This window comes from Dipodomys merriami, unplaced genomic scaffold (assembly GCF_024711535.1).
Source record: "Dipodomys merriami isolate MVZ:Mamm:240054 unplaced genomic scaffold, mDipMer1.0.p SCAF_1560, whole genome shotgun sequence".
Taxonomy (NCBI): domain Eukaryota; kingdom Metazoa; phylum Chordata; class Mammalia; order Rodentia; family Heteromyidae; genus Dipodomys; species Dipodomys merriami.
The window spans coordinates 104,102-128,802 of NW_027202894.1; the positions used below are offsets into that span (position 1 = coordinate 104,102).

The 24,701-nt window shown below is 42.4% G+C and overlaps 1 long non-coding RNA gene across 4 annotated transcripts in view; it reads right to left on the reverse strand.

Annotated features, from left to right (window-relative positions):
- The window catches only part of LOC138827532 (uncharacterized), a 31,738-nt gene that overhangs the window by 4,771 nt on the left and 2,266 nt on the right, over positions 1-24,701 (reverse strand). Inside the window, exons 2-5 of one of the 4 annotated variants that reach the window (XR_011372110.1) lie at positions 23,945-24,095; positions 13,831-13,915; positions 4,547-4,767; positions 2,687-3,460 (exon numbers count right to left, since the gene is read on the reverse strand). This is a non-coding gene — a long non-coding RNA (uncharacterized lncRNA). Of the gene's footprint in view, positions 1-345; positions 471-2,686; positions 3,461-4,546; positions 4,768-13,830; positions 14,222-16,164; positions 16,583-23,944; positions 24,096-24,701 lie in introns of those variants that run through there. The other 3 variants (XR_011372111.1, XR_011372112.1, XR_011372109.1) reach the window with 3 other exon arrangements.

The window sequence follows — 24,701 nt, forward strand, 5'->3', positions numbered from 1 at the left end:
ACTTAGAAGTCTGAGATCTGCGGATCGTGGTTCAAAGCCAGCTCAGGGAGGAAAGTCCGTGAGACTCCTATCTCCAATAAACCACCAGAAAACCAGAAGTGGCTCTGTGGCTCAAGTCGTAGAGTGCTAGCCTTGAGTTGAAAAGCTCAGGGACATCACCCAAGCCAAGCCCAGAGATCAAGGCCTATGACTCAAAAATAAATAAATAAATAAATAAAAGAAAGCAAAAACATACAAAGCTCAGAATGGCAAGCAGCTGAAAACAGGATGGAATAAACCAACATTATCTATGACAGTTTTCAGGTTATGCAGAGAATTGCCTGCATTGTTGAAGCCCAAACCCACCTGATAGCTGAGTTTTAGCTGGCTGGCATGCCCATGATGCCAGGTAATGATATTCACAAGTTTTGTTATATTATTGGATGAGACCAATAGGCTTCAAGTTGGGAAGCTGAAAATTTTCTATTGATCTAGAAGGAGAAATATATCAGGACAAGAAATGGGATTAACACAATGCCAAAAGCAAAAGGCCATCCAATCCAAGGAAGACAGAATAACTCTGTCTCTGAAAAGATGATTCTCTCAAAGGAATCCTGAGCTGAGTATGGTGGTCTATGTTTGCAATCTCTGAATTTAGGAGGCTGAGTCAGAAGTTAGGTTGAGACTAGCCTAAGTTCCATGCCAAGAGAAGAACACAAAACCAAACCTCATCTTACAAAATAAAAGAAGGACTGGGAATGTGGCTTAGTAATAGAGTGCTGGCCTAGCACATACATGAAGCCCTGGGTTTGGTTCCTCAGTACCACATAAAGAGAAAAGGCTGGAAGTTGTACTGAGGCTTGAGTGGTAGAGTGCTAGTCTTGAGCAAAAGAAACTCAAAGTGAATGGTGTTAGGAAAAATGTAAAATTAATGAAATAGCATCTCTCTCCCTCCCCTACATCCCTTCCTGCTTTCCCCCCTCCCTCCTTTTCTCAGTACTAGAGTTTATACAAAGGATTTCATGCTTAGGCAGGTGTTTAACTCTTAATCCACACCACGGCCTTTTTGTACTTTAGTTTTTAAGTTAGGGCATCCTGTTTTCTTCCCATCCCAGGACCAGCCTCCCATCTAGCTGAGATTATTGGAATCAGCCCAGCTTGATGATTGTGATCAGATCTCACTTTTTGCATGGGTTGGTCTTGGATTGCCGTCCTCTCAATCTATGCCTCCCAAGTAGATGGTACTATCATGCTTAGCCTTTAAAATGATCACTTAGAACTGGGCGCAAGTGGCTCCTGCCTGTAATCCTAGCCACTCAGGAAGCTGAGATCTGAGGATCGAGATTCAAAGCCAACCAGTGCAGGAAAGACCATGAGACTCTTATCTCCAATAAACCACCAGAAAACCTAAGTGGTCCTGTGGCTCAAGTGGTAGAGTGCTAGTCTTTAGCTGAAGAGCTAAGGGACAGCAGCACCCAGGTCCAGAGTTCAAGTCCAAAGACAGACAAAAAAAAATCACTTAGAAAGATAAAAAAAAAAAAACTCCCGAATTCTCACATTTATTTAAATAACGGCTGCCAGTCATATTTTATAAAGCACTTATGGGGCCCATGAAGTCTTTTATTTTTAAAATACAATAAAATAGTACTAGAGCAGTTGGGATAGTGTTCTGCCAGTAACACAACTCTAAGAGCCTCGGAGGGAGCAAACAAGCCGGCTACAGGCCAGCGCCGCCGCCGCTTCTTCTGAGCAGCAGTGAGAAGCAGCAAGCAGCCATGGCTGGGGCACAGGCTCCTCAGGCCAGACCCTGCAGGCAGGGCAGCCCCTCCAAATCCCCCAGGTCTCAAAGGCTCCAGCGCCGAGCTTCCTGGGCTCATCCCTAGGCTGGAGGTGCAGTGTGAAACAGCAAAGGAGCCAGCGAGACTCCTCCAGTGTCAGGGCAACCAGGCAGGAGTGGAGCCAAATGGCCAAACTTGCAGCAGCGACTGCAGCAGTTGTTGCTGCCTCTTGCAGCATGGGCCAGGGCTCCTGCAGCTGCTCAGGCACAGCCAGAGGCAGAGAAAAACTCCAGGACTGACACAGCCTCCTTCCACCCAATCTGCCTAAGATCTGGGAGCTGGATCGGGAGCAAAAGGAGAGGGGTTCATATGGGTGTTGGAGGCATAGGCCTGCAAAACCCCATCTGAGCACCTGTGTGCTCTGAGGGTGCATGCAGGCATGCATTCCTTCCTTCCAATTTATTTATTTTTGTTGGTCGTGGGGCTTGAACTCTGGGCCTGGACGCTGTCCCTCAGCTCTTCAGCTGAAAGCAAGTGCCCTACCACCTGAGCCACAGGACCACTTCCAATTCTTCTCGGGGAGGAAGGGTCACCCTTTCCTCCATGCTGGCCAAAGGTTCTGCCCCCGGTGCAAGGCTCAGGTAATGGTTTGCAAAAAGTACCATTCGTGCTTCATCTTCTTAATCATGTAGAACAGCACCTGGAGACCCCCCCATGTGTAATCAACTGTGCTTTACCTGCTTTTACAACCTTGATTAGTGGAACTGCTCCACTTTTGTTGACAAGGATTAGCTTTTTCTGTTTAAACTCTCATTGTCTGTGCTCCCATAAAACTGTTTAACTCTCTGCCCCTGACTGAAGATTTACTTCTCCTGCTTGTGTGCTGTATATAAACATGTGATGTTCCAATAAATTTTGTCTATACTCACATGGTGTAGTCCCTTCTTGCCTATACCACACATCGTGTTCCCAGATCCCGTTGTGGAAACAGCAACAGATGGGGTTATGCCGGTTGATGCCTCTGACATCTCCCCCCTTTTTTGTTTTTTAAGTACAACCGTAAGCAAGAGATCCTTTGCAGAAGGGATTTGCAGAAACTATTTTGGAATGTAGACAGCAATATCTTGACAAGACATAATGCAATCAATCCTGTAGAAACACTATGGGTAAAACTGTGCCACCAGGTATGAGGGTCCAATTGGTTTAGCACAGATGCAATTCCCTCAGCCAGACCTTCATATCCCACGCCAGGGAGTTGTGCCAAGAAAGTCTCAATGACTTCCTGCTGTAACTAGTGGATGTCCCAAGTCAAATTTCCTTGCAAGACCGGCAGGTGGTAGTGAAGTCCCTGCCAAGTAATGTTAGAAGTGTTGAATCAAGTAGGAGTGATGCACAGTTTATTGAGCTCTAATCACACTTGAAGGTTAGCTGTTTCTGCAGATCAATTATCTGGTCTCCCATCCACTGCACCGTGTGTTGCAGGGTGTTCAGACGGGAATCAATGTCCTGTTTAATATTGTGCTGATGAGTCTATAGCTGGTGACAGTCCAGCCACTTCTCTACAAAGTCCTTGGTTTGGATGGAGGAATGCAGGGCCACTCCGGCAGTCGCAGCAGTCATGGTGATAGCAGTCATTTCAAGGATCACAGCTACACTCAGACCCAGGAATCTCCTAGTTCTCTTCAGCAGTTGCTGGAAGACTCCTGTCAACAAACCAACAGTGGGGCTCTCCTGCCAAGGTCGGGTGAGATTAACAGGCACCCAGACCCCTAAGCGAGATCTTAATATCAGGAGAGACTGAGAAGGCATTTTAAAAGAAATAGTATGATTTAAGCATGTAAAGAGTCCAGGCTGCGTGGGTTCTCATTGATTGACACTGTCCCTGTGGGCTAGTACATAGGAAAGTTTAATACAACCCTGTACAGTAAAAGAATGGTTCCTGTAAAATGTATAATTTGCCTCATGGGCCCTAGTAAAGTGACCAACCCAATTCTGAGTTGTATAAAATTGCGTGGCAAGTTTTATAAATGCCACTGCTCAGGCCCTAAGTGTCCCCTGAAATTTATATGTGGCCTATGAGGCACAAGGCCTCCATCATGTCAGGTGAGCAAGCCAATGGGTTCTACATGATTTATAACTCCATTGTATAGACGTCACCATCAGAAGAATTATTAGTATACCAATCACCAACATGCTTTTCAGAATAATTGGCAATGAAACATCCATGAGGACCTCAATCTATAAATGAGATGTTATCATTATGCTGTATAATCTTTCCTCTAGGGTTTTGACACTGAGACCACTGAATAGAAACATAAACAAAATTCAATAATTAATGTCCTGTCATACTAGGTTAGGTGGTTGCCCAGTCTTATTTGTATAAGAATGATCCTTACCAATAAAATTTAAGGAAATTGTGCTGAATCGCCCCATATGATTGTTGATTTTATCATCAGGCAAGATGTATGCCCATACCTGTCTTCTGGTTGGTAAGCAAGGTGATGTCCCTAAACACAGTGGTAAAGACTCAAATCCTAAGGAAATAATATAAGGTATTCCTTCCTCACCTGGATGATTAGGGTCTGCATGATCCCATGGTGGAGGAAAATACGTGCTGTCATTTGTGTACGCCACTGGACCTTGGTCTAGCTAATCCACTAATTTTAACAATGGTGGGTGAGTGATATAGGCCCAATATGCATGTTCACTACCCACTGCAGAAGTATTCACAAGCAGTGCAATCATGGCCAAAACAGATATTCAGGTATTCTAGGGGTTTTTGTACTGACCAGGGTGGCTTCGGTCTTGTGTCAACACCTTATTCTGACCCCATGTTGCTGGGGTCAAGCTGGTTTTCTTAAGATAAGGATGATGGCTTCCTCCGGACTTCAACCTTAGGTATGCAAAGCTGCTTACTAGATCTTCTTCCTCAGGGTTGTGTTGTGTTGTTTTTGCTTCTCTGGAGGTCGGATGAGTCAAAAAGGGACCCAGATGTTGCCAGTGGATCCATCTGGAATGATAGAAACACTGTTTTCCCTTATGGGGCATTAGTCTTAGTCTTCATTGATTAAATTTTTTAAACCATATGGGAATAGATAGTGAGATGCTGCTAGAGGGATAAAATGCTTTTCAGCTTTAGTGAAAGGATCACTTTGAGTGAAATTTTAAAAATTTAGAGTAAATAAGGTTAAGGCAAAAGTTTCCCTTAGGGATTCCCCTTTTTTGTTTTTTTAATAATTGAAGCTTAAATGTTTTATGGGTGTGTAAACAGTTGGCATTAGTCTACACAGGTTGATTAAAGAAGTTTTACCTAGGGACTAACTTTAGTAAACTCTCCTAATATTTTTCTGATTGTACACTGGCTTTTATAATATAGTGTGGGGTAGTTTGTCAAGGTGACAACTTTTTACTAATTACATTTTATTCCAAACTAGAGTTTAGGCATAATTTTTTAACTTTTCATAACTGTATGGACCCTTTTTGGGGGGGGGGCTATAGCAGCATAGCCTGTTTAGTACTTTGGTTTGTAAAAGATTTAAATAGTCTAGGATGTTTAAAGGTAAGATCCATAAGAAGTTCCACTTGTAGGTGTTCAGTGGCAGTTTTGTAATTGACAAACAAGTTATAAAAGCAGAACGAACAGTTAGTGATTACAAATTGCATCAAGGCAAATAGGGTGGTTAAGTCCACACAACTGCCTGTAGACATCCTGGTATCTAGGCTGGAGATGGGGGCATTGCACCCAGTTTCAAGGCCTGGAGGTGGGACAAGTCTTACCTTGAAATCCTAGGAAAACATTACCTCCCCAAATACGCCAAAGCATTGTTTAGCTCCTCAAATAGCCTAGGAGGGAAAGGCCATCCTTTGGAATACAGATGTTTAGTGTGGCTCCTGGTGCTTAACTCTCTACTTAAGCCCTTATCTTCGAAAATTTAACATTTGGTCTAAATCTTGATATAAATGATCTTTTTAGTAATTATCAGACCACAATTTTGTTTTATTTTGGTGTTTATACCAATGTTTCTCTCCTTACTTGGGACTTATTTGTCTCAGTTAAATTTGAATTTTCTCCTTCCTTGTTCTAATTAATACCCTATCTGTTTACTTTTGATCTGGTCCTAACAATTTCATATTTTATTCTTAAACAAATTTATTTGGTTAGTGTCAGCCCAGAATTTACTGCCAATTATGGTTTTAAGCATATACAGAGCAGTTTGGATTTAAGCTATTCCCCACATTTCACAACCTCAGCCTTTTACAGCCAACTATTACAAATGGTTGACAAGTTCTTGCCCAGTTAGGCATGCTTATAAAGTAGCTTGCCATGACCTCAGCTCTGATCAATTTTAGAAGAGCCAAACATTATTGCCAAAGTCCCAGGAGTGCTTCTTTCTTTGTTAGGGTAAACGCAACCTTGACATTTCCCTTGGTCACTGGACTTGAACTTAGTGCCTGAGTGCTGTTTTTCAGCTCTCCAGTGCAAGGATTGCACTTTGCCACTTCGGTCTCCAAAGCAACTCTGCCCGCTTTTTTGGCACTCTGCTGGCTAGTTAGAGATGATAATCTTTCTCTGCCTGGACTGGCTTTGAACTGCAGTTTGTAGATCGCTCACCTTTGGTCCTCAGCTCCACCCTCATCTGGGCCCCCTCCCATTTCTGGAGTTCCCTCCATACAACTGGTCTCTCCCTCTCTCCACCCAGATCCACCTGAACTCCCATCTACCTCACTTCCTTTTCTCTCAGATACTTCTGCTACCAGGATGATGATGGAGGTCATGTGCTCCCTCTTGGGGGAAATATGGCTCCTCTAATAAACCTTGTAATAATCTTTCTCCTTTGCCTGCCTGCCTCTGCATGGTCCCATAGGATGGATGTGTCTGATCCTCTTTCACTGGTGGCTCCATACTGGGATAGGTTCTCCAGTGCATTTGCTCCCCCTGCACTTCTGAAGGGAGTTCAAACAGCTGCCCTGGGACCTATTCTGAGATCCTTCACTCCAGTCACCAGAGGACCATCAAGGTAACTTTCTCCTGACTGAGTGCTCTACCAGCCCATCCAGCCCCACTAATTAATTCCCACTCCAGGGTAAGTGACAAGTTTGTCTGAGGTTGGGGTTTCTGATTCCAATATCAGTGGTAAGGCCACCTGAGCCTTTCTGGGCTAACTGAGCCCCACCCTCACCATCTGACCAAAAACTTGGCCAAGTGCTGGAATTAGCCACTAGAGGCCTACCATGGCCCAAGGACCCACCTTGGACCAACATAAGGACAGTCTCCACTGGTGGGGCCACCACCTATTTAGGAGCCAACCTGCACTGCAGAGGACACTCTACTCTAGGCACATGGCTTCAGGTCACTTACCATGGGAAGGACACTAAATTTCTTTACATTAAGGCCACCTGGCCTTGGAGGGCTGTTCAGTCCCCATCAGTTAAATTTGGCCCCACATTTAAAACTCCACTTCTGAGAATGCTTGAGCAAGTAGCTCTCTCTCTCTCTCCCCCTCCCCTTAAACTCTGCCTCTTGCCAAAATTACCTGCTTGTAACCTCTTTCACAAGTATTTCATATGCTAAACGCTTTGGTTAAGCCCTGGAAGAATGTAACCAGTAATTGCTTGTTTCTACTCATTAGATAGGAAATGGGTGAGTTTAAGTCTAAACTCCCCGAAATAAAGGCCAACAAGTTTGGATATTACCAAAAATGTATTACTCTTCTCTCTAGCATTGAGCAAGTGGTGGATGTGCCAAATTGGCATCTTGGTACTTCAGCTTGGTACTACCCCTCCCCCCTCCCCTGTCCTGTGGCGCCATTATGCTAGGCCAAGTGTATGTTCCTATTGCCTCCTGTTCACTAGGTTTCTTGTTGGCAAAGTTTTGTATTTTAAACTGACCACATGGTTCCATCATAATTAGAAAAGTAGTTCCACTAAAATTTCAAAACTTTAAAAGTCTATTTTAAAATCTAAGCACGCTCTATTATCTGTGAACAAACATTTCTGTCTGTGTCTTATTTGACTATATGTAAGTGATTATGGTTTCAAGGTTACTCTGCCTACTAAAAATCTTTGTCAATGGAAGCTGTGAATTAATCTAAATTGCTTTAAAACTTTGTGACCTGACTAAGCCAAAGAAAAAACAGGCAGTTTTAAAAGACCTTGGAAAAGGACTTAAAAAAGACAATGTCCTTTACAAAGTAAATGAAATTGGTAACTAAGTTGGCTGTGAATTATGTCATTCCTATGTCCATCTATGCTAAGAGTTAACTATTGTACACTGACCATGGCTAGTAAACTAAAGCTAAGGGTTTGATTCTCTAGTTTTCTCCCCTGTGTGCCGATCAACTTCAATTAAGATCAAGGGACCAGAGTGACTAGGCCCAGGCACAGCTGCCTAAACCAGTGGCACCAGCCTGCAAAAGCCAGTGTAAACCAGGTCTCTAACCAGTATATGTAGAAATATTGCAGGTTACCAACAGGAGGTGCAACAGTCCATACATGCTGGGAGATGCCACAGTCTCTCTCAGACTCTGGCCTTGCTTCATCTCACATGACCAAAAGCCTGTTAATTAAGGGTAAAACACAAGCCACATTAGATATTTGGATCTGTAAATGTTCATCGCCAGAAGTTAGACCATACGGGGTCTATGAGCAAAGGATAGAAATTGATTTCTATACTATTTTACAATTGGAGGTAAATTCCTAAAGGTAACTCAGACTGCAGAAAAAAAATGGCCACTCTTTCTATTCACTGCCCACAGGACAGCCTACAGGCAAAGAATATACAGCCCAGTGTTTCAATGATGCATTTAAATGCAAATTAAAATAACTTTACAAAAAGGATTTAAAATGACATCCCCCTTGTAAAAATTTGAGAAGTTGTGGGGAGTGGCTGGCCTCCCAGACAAGTTTAAAAGATAAATTTTTCCTAAAGGTTTATTTCAAAGTAAAAGTATTCTAGTTTGCCCTTAAAGTTTTTTGTAACAGTTGCCAGAAGGCCCACAGTAAAAGATAGGGCAAGTTTGTCAAATGTAATTTAATAAGTAAAACCATGCTTATAAAACTACTTCCAATGACCATCTTTGTTGCTTTTAGTTGGAGTAAAAGTGACTGTTTGTAAAAAAAAAAAAAAAAACTCATTGATCTGCAGTTCGAAGCCAGTCCAGGCACAGGCAAACTAAAGTCCCTGTGAGATTGTCATCTCTAATCTGCCAACAGAGTGCTCAAAGCTGAGTTGTTTTGGAGTTTAAAGTGGCCAAGTGCTAGTCCTGAGCTGGAGAGCTGAGGGACAGCACTCAAACCCTGAGTTCAAGTCCAGTGACTGACCAAGGAAAGTGCCAAAGATGTATTTATCCCAACATAAGAAAGGCACTCCAGGGACCCTGACAATGTTAAAACATCCAGATGCAATTACTAACAAATGTTTGGATGACAAAAGTGGTATCAGGTCCTGAGTTACTTGAGCTTGGTCCTCCAAAAAATTGATCAAGCCAGAAGGTCATAGAAAGATAAGTTTGTAAACATGCCTATCACCCATGTTGGTCTAACTGGGCAAAACTTTCCAGAGATCTGTGATAGTGGGTAATAAAAGCTAAGATTGTAGAATGTAAATCCCAAAACCCCTGTATCTCCTCAAAGTCCTAATTGGCAGTAACTTTTGAGCTGGTTAAATTCATCTGTTGAAAAGCTTGTAGAGCTGAGATTATGTTCCTATTGAGATCTGTCTAAAGGCCTACATAGGTAGGCATTCCTCTGCCAGACAGAAAATGCTTTTATAAACCAGGGTGTTAAACAGGCTATGCTGCTGTAGCCCAAGAAAAGGCCTGTACATTTGTTATAGGTTAAATGTTGTCTATAAGCCACTTTAAGCAGGCTACCCAGAGGCAGTGGGTCATAGAGTGCCAATCAGTCTCAGGTTAAAAGCATCTACTGGGCTTTCTTTTAAAAATCTCTGACAAGTAATTGTTAGTCAATTGTGAACAAGTTATAGGTAACCTCCATCTCATTGATCTCCTTGTTGCTTTAACTGGAAATAAAAAGAGCTTTTGTAAGAAAGTTCAAAGCCATCCTGGGCACAAAAAAAAAAAATCCTTCTAAAACTCCATCTCGCTACTAATCAGCACAGAACGAGGACTATCCAGCCAAAGGCTGAAAGTGGCATTGTGACTCTAAGTAGTAGAGCATTAGCCTGGAACAGAAGGACTCAGGGACAGTGCCCAGGCCTTGAGTCCAAACTGTAAATGCCAACCGGGACAAGCTATCCCAGGAATGGATGTTGAGACAATGGCCAGGACAAAGTCAGTCCTGTCCATGGAAAACCATGGAAAAGAGTGAGAGATGATACCCTAAATGGAGTCACTTTATGCTTTATGCATTGTTTCTGGCAAAACTGGAGCTTCAGTTTCCACCCCCACTACAAAGGCAGAGGAGGGGTCCCGCAGAGCAGTGGGGACCTCACAGATGAAGTCCTTCAGGGGATGAGGCCTCACAGAAGAGGCTGCAAAAAGGGGTGTACCTCACTGGGAGGCCGCAGAACTGCGGGTGCCTCATGGGGAAGGCCACAGAAGTGAGGGTGTCTTGTGGGGGAGGCCGCAAAAGAGGGGAGGGCCTCACAGGGGAGACTGCAGAGGAGGGGAAACTGCAAAGGCAGTACACAGAGGAGGAGTTTAAACTTAAACTCATCCATACTTTTATCTTCAGTTGCAAGGGAGAGGGAAAGAGGGAGAGGGAAAGAGGAAGAGGGAGAGAGGGAGAGAGGGAGAGAGAGAGAGCCAGAGCTATCTGCCCAAGCACTCACAGAAGTGGAGTTTTAAATTTGGGGCAAAATTTGATTGAAGGGGCTCAGCAGCCCTCCAAGGCCCAGGTGGCCTTAATGTAAAGAAATTTAGTGTCCTTCCCATGGTAAGGGACCTGATGCCATGGGCCTATATTAGAGTGTTCTCCACAGTACAGGTTGGCTCCTAAAGGGGGTGGTGGCCCTGCCAGTGGAGAATGTCTTCATGTTTGTCCGTGCGCATTCCTTGGGACATGCGGGAGGGGTCCTTGGGCCAAGGTAGGCCCCTGGCACTTGGTCCACGTTTGACTCTGATGGGGGAAAGGGGGGCTCGGTTAGTCACAGAGGCCCAGGTGGCCTTACCACTGAGATATCAGAATCAGAAACGCAGACCTCAGATAAACAGGTCACTTACCCTGGAGTGGGACTTAATTAGCAGTGTTGGATGGGCTGGTAGAGCGCTCAGTCAGGAGAAAGTTACCTTGGTGGTCCTCTGGTGACTGGCGGATAGGATCTCAGGATAGGTCCCAGGGAAGCTGGTTGAACTTCCTTCCGAAGTGGAGGGAGGATCAAACCCACTGGGGAGCCTATCCCCACAGGGCGACCAATGTAAGAGGATCAGACAAAAATCCATGCAAGGGGACCATGCAGAAGCAGGAAGGCAAAGGAGAAAGATTATTACAAGGTTTATTAGAGGAGCCATATTTCCCCCAATAGGGAGCACATGACCTCCATCACTATCCTGGAAGCAGGAGGATCTGAGGGAAAAGGAAGTGAGGTAGATGGGAGTCCAGGTGGGTCTGGGCAGAGAGAGGGAGGGGCCAGTTGTATGGAAGGAACTCCAGAAATGGGAGGGGGCCCGCGTGTAGGTGCTCATACTTCGAGCTCATGACTCTACCTGATTCTGGGGCCTGGATGAGCTGCCTTGATCTCTTCTAAGTCATTTACCACATGAGGGTTTTCTGAACTCATACATCACCGCAAACTGCTAACATTCCTCCCTAGCACATCTCTCAATATATTTTTTCCATCATATATTTAAACATATTTATGTGTATACATTCTCTACCCTCCCCCAACTCCACACACAAAGGCATAGACCTTCAAAACAAAGTTTTTCTTTTTTTCCTTGCTACAGTGTCTAGAACCTAATAAACTCAATAGATACAAAAGAGTGAGTTGGGTACTAGTGTCACACCTGTAATGCTAGCTATTCAGGAAACTGAGATCTAGAATCACTTTTTCCATTTATTTTCCATTTTGATTAAAATTTAAGCATTAAAGGAACTTTTAAAGAGAATCAAGACTTCCTTTTTTCTGGAGGTTTCCTTCACTCCCTTTCACCTAGTCCAGCTAAATCTGTGTCCCCTGGGAGCTATGGCATCCCAGAAAATCCATAGTCCCCCAGACCCCAGTTAAATTCAGACAGAATCCAGCATTGCCTTTAGTCATGTGGTGGGCAGAGCAGAAGGCATCCACCACGTGTGCTACCCAACACCTCTAATCCACACCTGTGCCACTTCCATACTCCCAGCCACATGAGCAGCATTGTGTCACCATCGCTTGCACTGGCATAGGCTTTCGTGGTCATCAGGATAGATGTCCTGAGAGCTATTTCATCTGCACAAGGTGACATTTCCTGGGTCCAGGTATATTGCTGATCTGGGAAATCACTGGCATTGGAGCAAGCCAGGGCTGCTGCAACCGCACTGTAGGATGCATCTCTCTGCAGCAAAACCTGAGGCCCTTCCTTCCTAGACACAATGGAGATCCTAGACAATTCCCTGCTTGTCCCTGGATGAGTCCATGAATATATCCACAGCCCTCATCTGTCAGAAATGAACAAAGAGTACAGAATTGTTCAAGTCATTTTCCTTCTTCACAGAAGGGTGCACTATCATCCTGGCCCCCCAGAGCGAGGCAGCACAACAAATGGGCGGATCCACTTGGTTTTCATCCCAACCTAGGAATGATATTGTCCCTTCTCATGTTGCTAAGGAGTCAGGATCACATCTTTGTAAACAATCGGTTACCAGGGTAATAGGGTCATAGAAGGAAGACAAGTCATTCTAACCATCAGTGGACCATCCCTAGTCAAGAGACAGTGTACTTTGAGAGGCCATTGCTCAAAAACAAACATCCTCTTTACCTGCTAATGAAACTGCAACTCCACTGCACCTCACCTTTGTCATTACAACAACAACAACAAAAAGAAAAGGAAAAGGGTGTTTTGGACTTTCTTGTCAGGACTGGCTTGAAACCACAATCCTCAGATTTCAACCTCCTGAGTAGTGCCAAGCTTTTTCATGAGACAATTCTCTCAAATTAACCACCAAGAAAGAAGCTAAAAGAAATAGAGAAAAGTCCAGGACTTGAGCTGAGGCTCAACTGGAAGATAATGGACAGCACCCATGCCCTGATTTCAAACCTATGACCAGCACACCATCATCATCATCATCATCATCATCATCATCATCATCATCATCATCATCATCATCATCATCATCATCATCATGTGAATAAAAAGACTGTAAGAGCCTATTAAGAATATTAAAATTGAGGGCTTGGAAGGTGGCTCAGTGGTAGAGCTCTTGCCTTGCATGCATGAGGCCCTGGGTTTGATTCCTCAGCACCATATAGCAAAAAGGAAAAAAGCCGGAAGTGGCGCTGTGGCTCAAGTGGTAGAGCGCTAGCCTTGAGCTGAAGAGCTGAGAGATAGCGCCCAGGCCCAGAGTTCAAGCCCCATGAGCAACCAAAAAAAAAAAAAAAGAATATTAAAATTGAGTGAGCCAGGCACTTTTTGGTGGCTGACATGTAATCCCAGTTAGGAGCATGAAATCTCAGGATGGTGGTTAAAATCCCACCGGGGCAGGAATTTCCATGAGGCTCTGATCTCCAACTAACCAGCAAAAATGCCAGAAGTAGAGCTGTGGTTCAAGTGGTAAAGTAACAGCCTTGAATGAAAAAGCAAAATAACAGTGACCAGGCCCAGATACATAGGGCAGGACTACTACTAATTAATTAATTAAATACAAATACACAAATAAAAATCAGAGTGGAAGATGAGCACAAAACCAAGAGAATTGGTGGTTTACACCTGGAGCTCAAGCTACACAAAAGACAGAACTTGAAGATCTGGGTTCCAAGGCAACTGAGGCAGAAAAGTCCCTTAGGAATTTGTGAGTATGTATCAGGTGTGGGTCTTGAACCCAGGGCTTGAAATAGAATTTTTTTTTTTCTTAAAGGTAGCATTCTACCACTTCCTTTCTTTGGGGGATGAAATGGAGATAAGTTTTACGGACTTACCTGCCTGGGCTTTCAACCCCAATCCTCAGATTTCAGGTGCTGATACAGTACTCTTATCTTCTATGAGATTTTTATCTTCCATGAACTGCCAAAAGTAAAAGAAGCCAGAAGTTGATCTGTGTGGCTCAAGCCACAGAGACTGCTTGCTTTGAGGGAAAACAAACAACAAAAACCCTCATACACAGTGGCCCTACCCTGGTTTCAAACCCAGGAAGTGACCAGGCCCTATGTTCAAGTCCTAGGACCACCACCACCAGCAGCAAAAGAATGACTCAGGGACAGGGACTAGGCCCTGAATACAAGGCCTAGAAACAGCATAAAAAATAAAAGAAAAACAAATTCAGAGACTGTGGCTAGGCTCCAGAGTTCAAGGTCTACAACCAGCACCAGGACACACATACACACACACACACACACACACACACACACACACACACACACACACACACACACACACACACACGAAATGAACAATAGTATAAGAAGGCAAAAGAAGAAGAGAAAAGTCAATAAAATATTTTTAAGTAGTGGCTCATGCCTATAATCCCAGCTACTGTGGAAGCTGAAATTTTAGGATTGTGGTTCATAGTCAACCTGGGCAGGAATCTCCATGACACTTGGTTTTATGTGTGCTAGTCCTGGGGCCTGAACTTGTGCTGTTTTGCACAAGACTAGAACTATTCTACTTCCCAGCTCTTGGTGATTAATTGGAGATGAGAGTCTGAACAACTTTCCTGCCCTGGCTGGCTTTGAACCACCATCCTCTGATTTTAGAGCCTGGCTAATGTCCCTGTTTTCCCATGAGAATCTTTTTTTTTTCTTTTTGGTTGGTCATGGGGCTTGAACTCGGCCTGCACACTGTCCCTAAGCTCTTCAGCTCAAGGCTAGTGCTCTACCACTTGAGCCACAGGGCCACTTCTGGTTTTCTGGTGATTTAGTGGAGATAATTGTCTCATGGACTTTTCTTCCCAGTCTGGCTTTGAACTGCAATCCTCAGATCTCCCCCTCCTGAGTAGCTAGGATTACAGGTGTAAGCCACTGGCACTCAGTTTTTTTTTTCTTTTCTTTTTCCTTTTTTGTGGGTTGTGGGGCCTGAACTCCAGCTCTGGATGGTGTCCCTTAGCTCTTCAGCTCAAGGCAAGCACTTTACCACTGAGCCACTTCCCAGCTCCGCCATGAGACACTTAACCCTTATGAATTACCAAATTTGTTTTACAAAGCCAGATGTTGAAATGTGGCTTAAGTTTTAGAGCCTGCCAGCCTTGCTCAGGACATGGGAGAGACTCCAGCACAGTGACCTTGCCCTGATTTCAGGTTTAGGAACAGTCACCACTCCCTGTGTTCCAGCCCTAGGATCAGAACCAAATAAATAAATAACTCCCCCATTTTCACTGTATTTGATGTTGGCGTAATTTGTGAAGGTGAAGGGAAAAAACAAATTGTTTAAATAGGGATACAGTTAGACCTATTGCAACAATGAGATGTACAAGAAATTATTTCAAAAAATGAACTTTACAACATTTGCCTGGTGGGGGGTGTAGAGGACATTATATAAACAAAGCCATTCATGAAGCTGTTGCTCAAGCTGTTACAGTATGCTAGCCTTGAGAAAAAACAATACAAAAAATGCTTCATTCACAGTGGCCCTGCCCTGACTTCAAGCCTCAGGAGAGTGGCCATGTCATGAGTGAAGCCCTAGCAAGAAAAATGAAAATAAATAAATAAATAAAGCCAGAACTTTATCTGTGGCTCAAGCCATGGAGATTGCTAGTCTTGAGAAAGAAAAGGGAAAAACCTCAGACACAGTGGTTCTGCCCTGATTTTATGGCTAGCAAAAGTGAAGGCCCTATGTTCAAGACCTAGGACCAGCAATGAAGAAATAAAAATACAACAACAACAAAAACTTGGCAAAAATGCCCAAGTCCTGAGTACAAGCCATAAGAGCAGCACCTAAAATAAATGCAGAAAGAAAGAAAAATACATATAGAGCCACAATTTGGACTGTCTTGAGGTGGGAAGCCTACTAGTCTTGAGAATAAATTAGGAATAATGACCAGGCCTGGAGTTCAAGTACTATAACAAGCTCAAAAAAAAAAAAAAAAAATCTGTCGGGAACCAAAAGGAGTCTCTCAACATGAAGATAGGCTTGACTATCTCACCAGAACATCTTGTGGCTGAGTTTACAGAACCACTCTCAGAAATCCGACCCTTTCATCCTGCCTTATGCAAACATCCTGCAGCTGCTAATGACCACCCTTTCACCCTGCCCTATGCAAAAATCCTGCAGCTGCTATGGCCAATGAAAATTCTTCCTTATTCCAAGCATATAAATACCCCTGTGTGAAAAATAAAAATTTGCAGCTTGACCAGGATCCCTGTCTTGCTGTCATTCTTCGTGTCTCTTGTCCCTTCATTCCTTCTCTGTTAGGTTCATTGCCCTCGTTGACGTCCTGCAGGTTGGGACAAAAATCCACAAAAAAAACTTCAAAACAAAAACCTCAGAAACAGTGGCCAGCCCTAATAATAAGCTAGATGACCCGAACTTACAAAAAAGAGAAAAAGAATAATAAATTAAGTGAAAAGAAGGGCAAAAATATTAGAGCCAATTCAATATTTCAAAAATATGGTTCACACCTATAATCCTACCTGCTCAAATGGCTGAAATCTGAGCATTTGTGGTTTGAATCCAGCCTGGGCAGGAAAGTAAATGAGAATTCTTTTCATTTATGCTATTCCTGGGCTTAAACTTGAGTTTTACTCAAGGGTAGAGCTCTACTACTTCCTACCTGTTGCTGGTTAATTGGTGAAAAACGCCTCATTGATTTTCATGCCTAGGATGGCTTTGAACCTTGGCTCTCAACTTTCAAGACTCTGTATAGTCATCTTGGCTTCCTGTAGTACTTTTTTCCTTTCTGTATTTTTTGACAGTTGTGGGGCTTGAACTCAGGACTTGTGTGCTGTCCTTGACCCTCTTGTACTCAGAGAGCCTTGTGCTCTACCATTTGTGCCATAGCGCCACTTCTGGGTTTTGAGTGGTTAATTGGACATAAGAGTCTCACAAGGACTTTTCTGTCTGGGCTGGCTTCCAACTGAGGTCCTCAGATCTCAGCCTGTTGAGTAGTTAGAGCCATAGAAGACTTATCTCATATTTGTTAGGTTTTAAAAAAGAGATAGCTGAGTAAGAACAGCACCATGCACGTGGTATTCAGGTAAGGGGTAGGTTTATTCAGTAGACCTGCTGGGACCAGGCAAGGTTGGCATTCCTCATGGCTGGGAAAGGCCTTGGAATGAGAGAGAGCTGGGAAAGAGAGGAAAGAGAGGAAAGAGATAGAAAAGAGCAGAGAGAGCAGAGAGATGAGACAGAGCAGAGAGAGAGCAGAGAGAGAGAGCAGAGAGAGCAGAGAGAGGGCGTCTGGGCCTGGGCTAGGCCTTATCTAGGGTACGGGTGGAGAAAGGTGTGGCCACATCAAATTCAGATGTGACCTCAGTGGATGCAGATGTGACCTCTTCCAGGTGTCCCAGTTGCCTAGGTAATGCAGGTACTGGGTGGAGACTTTGCTGTGAGGAGGGTGGAGTCTGCTTGCCATCCAGGAGCGGACCTTACAATATTAACCACCCCCCCCCAAAAAAATGTGCTATGGCTCAAATTGTAAAACTTCCATCCTAGAAGGGGGGAAAAGCCCAGCACCTCAAGAAGACTGGCAGGTCAAGCCCTAGGATGACCATAAAAAAATAAAAACCAGGGCTGGTAAAGTGGCTCAGTGGTAGAGTGTTTGCTTGCCTTGGATGCATGAGGCCCTGGTTCGATTTCTCAACATCACATAAGCAGAAAAAAAAGCTGGAAGTGGTGTTGTGCCTCAAATGGTAGAGGACCTGGAGCTGAAATGCTGAGGGACAGCACCCAGGCCCTGAGTTCAAGCCCCATGACCAGCCAAAATAAATAAATAAATAAAAGCCAAATACAAAGAAATAAATACAACCACCAAAAATAAAAAGGAAGAGTAGTGCACTGGCTAAAGATGTAGTGCCTGCTAACTTAGAGGGGGTGGGGTGCGGAGTGGGAGAAAGCATGGAGACTGGAGACTGGCCAGGCCACTTTGAAGCCCTGGGATTAACACAAAGAATAAAAACAACAACAGAAAGGCAGAAAGTGAGCTTTGGCTCAAATAGACTATCAGCTTTAAATCAAAAACAAAAACTAAACAACACTGACCAGGCCCTGTGTTCAAGCCCTAGGTCCAGAACCAAAACATAAGAAAAACCTAGCCAGGTGCCAAAGGGTCACACCAGTAATCCTAGCTACTCATACTCAGGAGACTGAGTTCTGCGGATCACAGTTTGATGCAAGGAAGGAAAGTCCAAGAAACATAATAAACTACTCAGAAAAAGCTGGAAGTGGTGCTGTGGCTGAAGTGGTGAGCAAAAGTAGCTCAGGGACAGAGCCCAGGCAGAAGAGTTTAAGCCCAAAGGCTGGCAAAAAGGAACAAAGAAAAAAAGAAAGTGAGTAATTAAGCTGTGGTTCAAGGTATGAAGCCTGCTAACCTGGAGAAAAAAGGTAAAAAATGTAAACAAAAATATTAAAAAATTATTCCCAGAACCACATGCTCCAGTGCACTTTTCCCTACATCCTTAGTGTGCAGACAACCAGGCCAATGCCCCTGCTATATCCTGTATCTCAATGCCAAAAATTTCAATTATTTGAAAACTGCCTTCCGAGAATTGCCACATAGGGACCACATTGAGAATTATTGACCTCAAAAATATTTATTAACATGATTTCTTTTATTCTTGTGATTTTTCTATGTCCTTCTCATCATTACTTCCCTAGCACCTAGCAAATTAACTAGAATAAAAATATAGAGACATATCTGCTTATTGAACATCTACATGTATATTTGGGATAATAAGTTGGTTTATATGGGGTCATCAACACTGAGCATTTTTTACAATGAGCCTCATACTTTGTAAAAAACAAAAACAAATAACACATTTAACCCTCAAGAACTCTACATTTGCCAGTCAGCTGTCACTCATACCTGTCATCCTAGCTACTAAAGGGAAGCAGGTGCTTGTGTTGTTCAAAAATAGTAATGTTGGAAGTGGCGCTGTAGCTCAAGTGGTAGAGCGCTCGCCTTGAGCTGAAGGGCTAAGGGACAGCGCCCAGGCCCAGAGTTCAAGCCCCACGGCCGACAAAAAAAAAAAAAAAAAGTAATGTTACAAAGATAAGGAAAAGCCGAGAAATTATTATAGACTAAAGGAGATCAAGTATACACAACTATATATAATTCATGATTATGTACTGGTATTAGTACTGGAGAAAAAAAATGACAGGGACAGAATTGAGCCAATTGGCAAGACTGAAATATAGACAAAGATTAAGCAAAAGTATGGCATTGTGATTAATTTACTGAAGCCGGTAATTACTGTGGCTATGTAATAACGGGACATTTTTATCCTGAGGAGAGCAAGATTAAAATATGTAGGAATAGAGGACTATGATATATACAAGTTAATCTCAAATGTATGTCCACAAAGAGAACATACACACAAATAAGTGATTAAGCGAATGAAGGAAAATGTTAACTATAGTGAATTTTCATAAAAAGCACACAAATACTGTTTATATTCTTTTTATGACTTTTCTTCAATTTGACCATTTTTAAACAATACTAGATTGAATAGTGAAGAGATGCACTTGAACTGCAGAAGATGAGTTTCCGACGAGTGTTCTATGAGGGTTTCATGGAGAATGCAAATATTAGGGGATAAGAATAAAAGATCAAGTGTTACCATATGAAAAATTATGGAAATCCAAACATTCAGACTATAACAATAAAGTACCAAGAGTAAGTTCACAGACAGAAAATAACTCAGGACTACTGTGGGTTGAGGGAAGGCAAGAGGCATGAATGGCTTAATGGCCCAAAATTTTTGTTGAGGATGATGGATATGTTTGGGACAAGATAAAGGTGATGGTTCTACAATACTGGAAATGTAATGAAAGTCACTGAATTGTGGTTATAATAATAAATTTATTACTATTCCCCTATAAAGAAAAACAATCATCCCATTTTAGAGGCTACTGTTTCCAGGAAACTCTCTGACATTATATACTCACAGGAAACTGTACTCTTTCTTTCTTACATTCATATATTTATTGTTTTTTTTTTTTTTTAGGTAAAACCCTGCTAGCACAGGCCAGCCTGGAACTTGCAATTCTGCTACTTTGTTGCTTGAGGAATGTCTTTCTTCTACCCAAGACATTCCATAACAAAATTTATTTTCTAATAACAACAACAAACAAAAAGATCAAGTATTAAGGTCCTTACCCTAGGACTTAGGAGCAAACAGGACATCCTGATTATATCAGTTCCCTCTGTCCAGAGAGCATTGTGTGCCTGGGGCTTACTGGTTTACAGAATGTCTCCTGAGCCTGGGAAAGACAGGCATAAAAGGAAAAAGCATCCCAAGTCCTGTGCATGAGCAGGCAATGGAATATATGTTGTATTAAATATTTCTTTGGATATAGAACCTCCCTGCCCACTCTGACCTTGGATATGCACATAGTTCACAAGTCACCAACAAAGAGCAAGGCTTTTGCTCTTACTTCCATATTGTAAATGGTTACTATCTCAGTTTTTATTCACTGAAGTGTCACAAATAAATGAATCACAATCACCAAGAAGTAATAACTTACCCTGGCCAGTTTGTCTGGTTTGCAGGAGATGTGTTGGGAAAAACATCTCTGTTATCTCTTCAGAAAAATCTTCATCCCCTGAAAAAAACAAAGTTTTACATGAAAAACATTCCAGAAAAACTGCTGAGGATCACAAGAAAGGTGAGAAGGAAGAGGAGTGAAGGCAGCAGAAGTATGCATAACAATTTAATGAGCATGGAATATGAGTGCTTATAGAATTTTTTCCTTTCCTTCTCAAGTTTTTATGATGCATTGTTATCATTATCCATTCTTTCACTATTAAACTTAAATGTCCAATTAAGACAAACATTTCTGAGACTTTTCTTCCACCACTGGTTAAGCTGAAGCTACAGGCGTTAGGGATAATAATAATCACTCGGCCTTCTGAGATTTCTGGGCAGACTTTGTGGCCTTGCCAGCTCCTGCAGACTTCTTGTCCACATCTTTGATGCCACACACAGCAACTGTCTCCTATCACAAACAGCAAGATGACCCAAAGGAGGATAGTCAGAGAAGCTCTCCACATACACAAGGCTTGCTGGAACCATATGAACCATGACAGCATCACTAGACTTCAGGAATTTAGGACTAGCTTCCAACTTCTTACACGATCTCTTTTCAAGTTTCTCTTTCCAGTCAGTAAACTTGCAAGCAATTTACGCTGAATGACAATCCAGGACAGAGGCATATTTAGCACTGATTTGGCCTGGATGCTTCAGGAAGGTCACCTGAGCAGTGAAGCTAAATGTTTCCTTGGGTGAATCATTCTTGTTGTCATCACCCACGTTGCCACCCCAAACATCTTTGGGTGACATGCTTATAGAATTTTTTTGTGCATAGTATGTCGATAGATGTTCTTAATGGGCTTATAAGAGAGGTGGGCATTATCACACTTTGGCAATAAAGATAATGAAGGCTGGAAGAGGTCAAGAATTTCCACAAGATTTCTTAGCAAAGGTTAGGAGTTAAACCTTGGCCTCCACTCTCAATGCTCTTTGCGTCACATTACAGAAGAATGAATGGAGAGTATGAAGCAGATATTGTATAAAGTAAATGGAATTCAGGGCTGGGAATGTGGCTTAGTAGTAGAGTGTTTGCCTAGCATGCATGAAGCCCTGAGTTTGATTCCTCAGTACCACACAAACAGAAAGAGACAGAAGTGACCCTGTGGCACAAATGGTAGAGCACTAGCCTTCAGCACAAAGAGGCTCAGGGACAGAACCCAGGCCCTGAGTTCAAGCCCCAGAACGAGAAAAAAAGAAAAGAAAAAGAATTTAAAAAATGGAATTCAAGTTATGGGAAGAGTTTCAGGCAGAGAAAATGAGTGCCAAGATTAGGTGGTGAAAGCATAGCAGGAAGTTTAGTATGATCACAGCATTTAATGTAAACAAAGGAAAAAAGCAACAAAGTAGGATCCAGCAAAGACTGGGCCTTTACACCCTGGTAAGATTTCAAAGTTTCTAACAAAGAGATGAGGAACCACTGAATGATGTTTAGAACAGAGACAAGTAAGATCAAATTTAAATCAAAGGAAGATCATTTTAGTGGCTGAGTAGAGAACTGATCAGCACTAATCTAGGAACAAAAAAGGAAGTAAAATTGAGGGAATAATCCATGATTCAAGTGAGCAAGGTGATGTTTAAATCAGCGGGAGAAAGGATTAATGTTGGAAGGGTGCTAAGGAAAATGTTATCTTGATGATGGGAAAACAGAACACCTCACTGAAGAAACATGTAAACATATGGGTAAGTCAAGAGCAAACTGTAATCAAGACAGCCAAACATACTGTCAGGAAATATTCCTTCTCTCTTTACACACCTAAATCCTATCCATTAACTCACTTTGAGACCAGCCTAAGGTTTTAGCCTTTAGAATCTATATATTTCTTAATCAGCAGTGTATAGCTTCAAGGGCAAATTGTTACTGCTTTATCTGACCATTGTCCCCAAAATTTCCCGCGATTGGCGGGAAGAATGTATCATAGCTCATTTGTGCCTCTCACTTGGCATTTAAGAGAAAGAATTAAAATGACTTAGCAATCCCAAGTATAAGATGGATTGTGAAGGTGATCTCATTAATACCATCCTTACCAATGTAACTCATTTAAGCAACATTTAACTATATCCTAATATGAATAAAAATCTAAAACCTGACTCGTAGGGTCATCCAACTAAATCCTACTGGGTGCAAGAAATTAATCTGAAAACATAATGACATACCTATATCACAAAATATTGACAAAATGATCCAATAGCATGCAGAATTTTTTTCACTTATATTTATCTCATTCTGTTCTAAAAAATTATTTAGTGTATACTTAAAATGTAAATAATATTCCAATATATACATTTAATTTACAATGTTCAGATATACAATGTATTATGTTTGAGTGTTAATAAACTTATTTTTTGGTAAGTGTTGTGAACAAAATGAGGCAGGTCACTGCTGTGGCTCATGCCTGTAAACCTAGCTATTTGGGAAGTTGAGAATGGAGGATTATAATTTGAGGTCAGCCTTGGCAGCACAGTTTGTGAGATCCCTTCTCAGCCATAGCCTGTTACATTAGTATGTGCTCATCCTCCAACACTAATGTGAGAGTCCAAAATTAAGAGGATTTCAGTTCCAGCCCAGCCTGGGCAGAAAATTTTAGGAGATTCCATCTCAACAGAGAGGCTGGACACAGTGGCAAGTGTCTGTGATTCTAACAATGAAAGGAAGACTGAAATCGGTAATTGTAGTTCAGGCATGTATCCAGGCAGGAAACCATACTCTCCCTGAAAACAGTCAAGGGAAAGCAGGGCCCAAGGCATGGCTCTGTGGTAGAGTGTCTGCTTACTAAGTTTGAGTGAGCTGAGCTCAAACCCCAGTACCATCATAACAAAGGAAAACAATGGTGGAAGATCACTACCAAATACTTTCCACAGAATTAAGTATATATTGGGCAGGAGTGTGGCCCAATATTAGGTAGGGGTATAACTCCATGGTAGAGTACTTGCCAGAGGCTTGGTGACTGGCATTGAGATGAGGAGAAGTTGCATCAAAAGTATGTAGGATGGTGCTGGTGGCTCACGACAATAATCAGCTACTCAGGAGGCTGAGACCTGGAGGATGGACGTTTAAAGCCAGCCAGGCAGAAAATTCTGTTTAGATCTATCTCGACTTAGCAAGAAAAAGACAGACTGGTGTCGTGGTTCAGATTAGTAAGACATCAGCTGAGTTCAAGCTGTGGTCCTGGCACCAAAAACAACAATAACAAAATAAATAAATAAAGGAATAAAGTGTGGGCTTTGGAGGGACTTTGGAGAAAGGCAGGACTCTCCCAAAATCGGAAGACATATTCTTAGGCAAAGGGATGGCAAGGACCAAGAATGCTGATAGAAAAAGATGACCAACACTACCACAACAGCAGGTTCCTACCTTTATCCCCGTCAGCTACTTCCATTTTTTCAGTACTTCATTGAGATATCATTAAATGCCAACATCACTGCTGAATTCTCAACAAATATCACTGAGGAGGGCTGGCAAAGAGTGAGAGGAGTTGGGCAGGAGTCTCTTTTCAGAGTCATTTCTGGTGAACATATTAGACAAAAATCCAACTGTTTAGAAAATCCCTCAGAGTCCTCTGAATGGTATTTAAAGTTCAAGATTCCCATTCCTACACCAAACAGATGCTGATTACATGAACAAATGCAGTTAATTGCAGAAAAAATTTTATAAATAACACAACTGTCATATTGAGGAGTAATTAGAAAGAATGCAACTATCTAAACACATCACAATGGCTTTATGTGTTTCCTAAGTTAAGACTTCTAAAAAGCAGATTTTTTAATCTTTTATATCTTTGGAATCATTAAAATAATTACCATCGCTTGCTTATGACTATTATGCCACTTATTGAATACATTATTTCATTTTTGTTTTGTTTTGTTTTGTTTTTGCCAGTCTTGGGGTCTGAACTCTGGGCCTGGGCACTGTCTCTCAGCTCTTCAGCTCTTCAGCTCAAGGCTAGTGCTCTACCACTTGAGCCACAGTGCCACTTCTGGCTTTTTCTGCTTATGTGGTACTGAGGAATCGAACCCAAGGCCTCATGCATGCAAGGCAAGCACTCTACCACTGAGACACCTTCCCAGCCTCTGAATAAAGTATTTAATTTAGTACTTATTTTAACAACCTG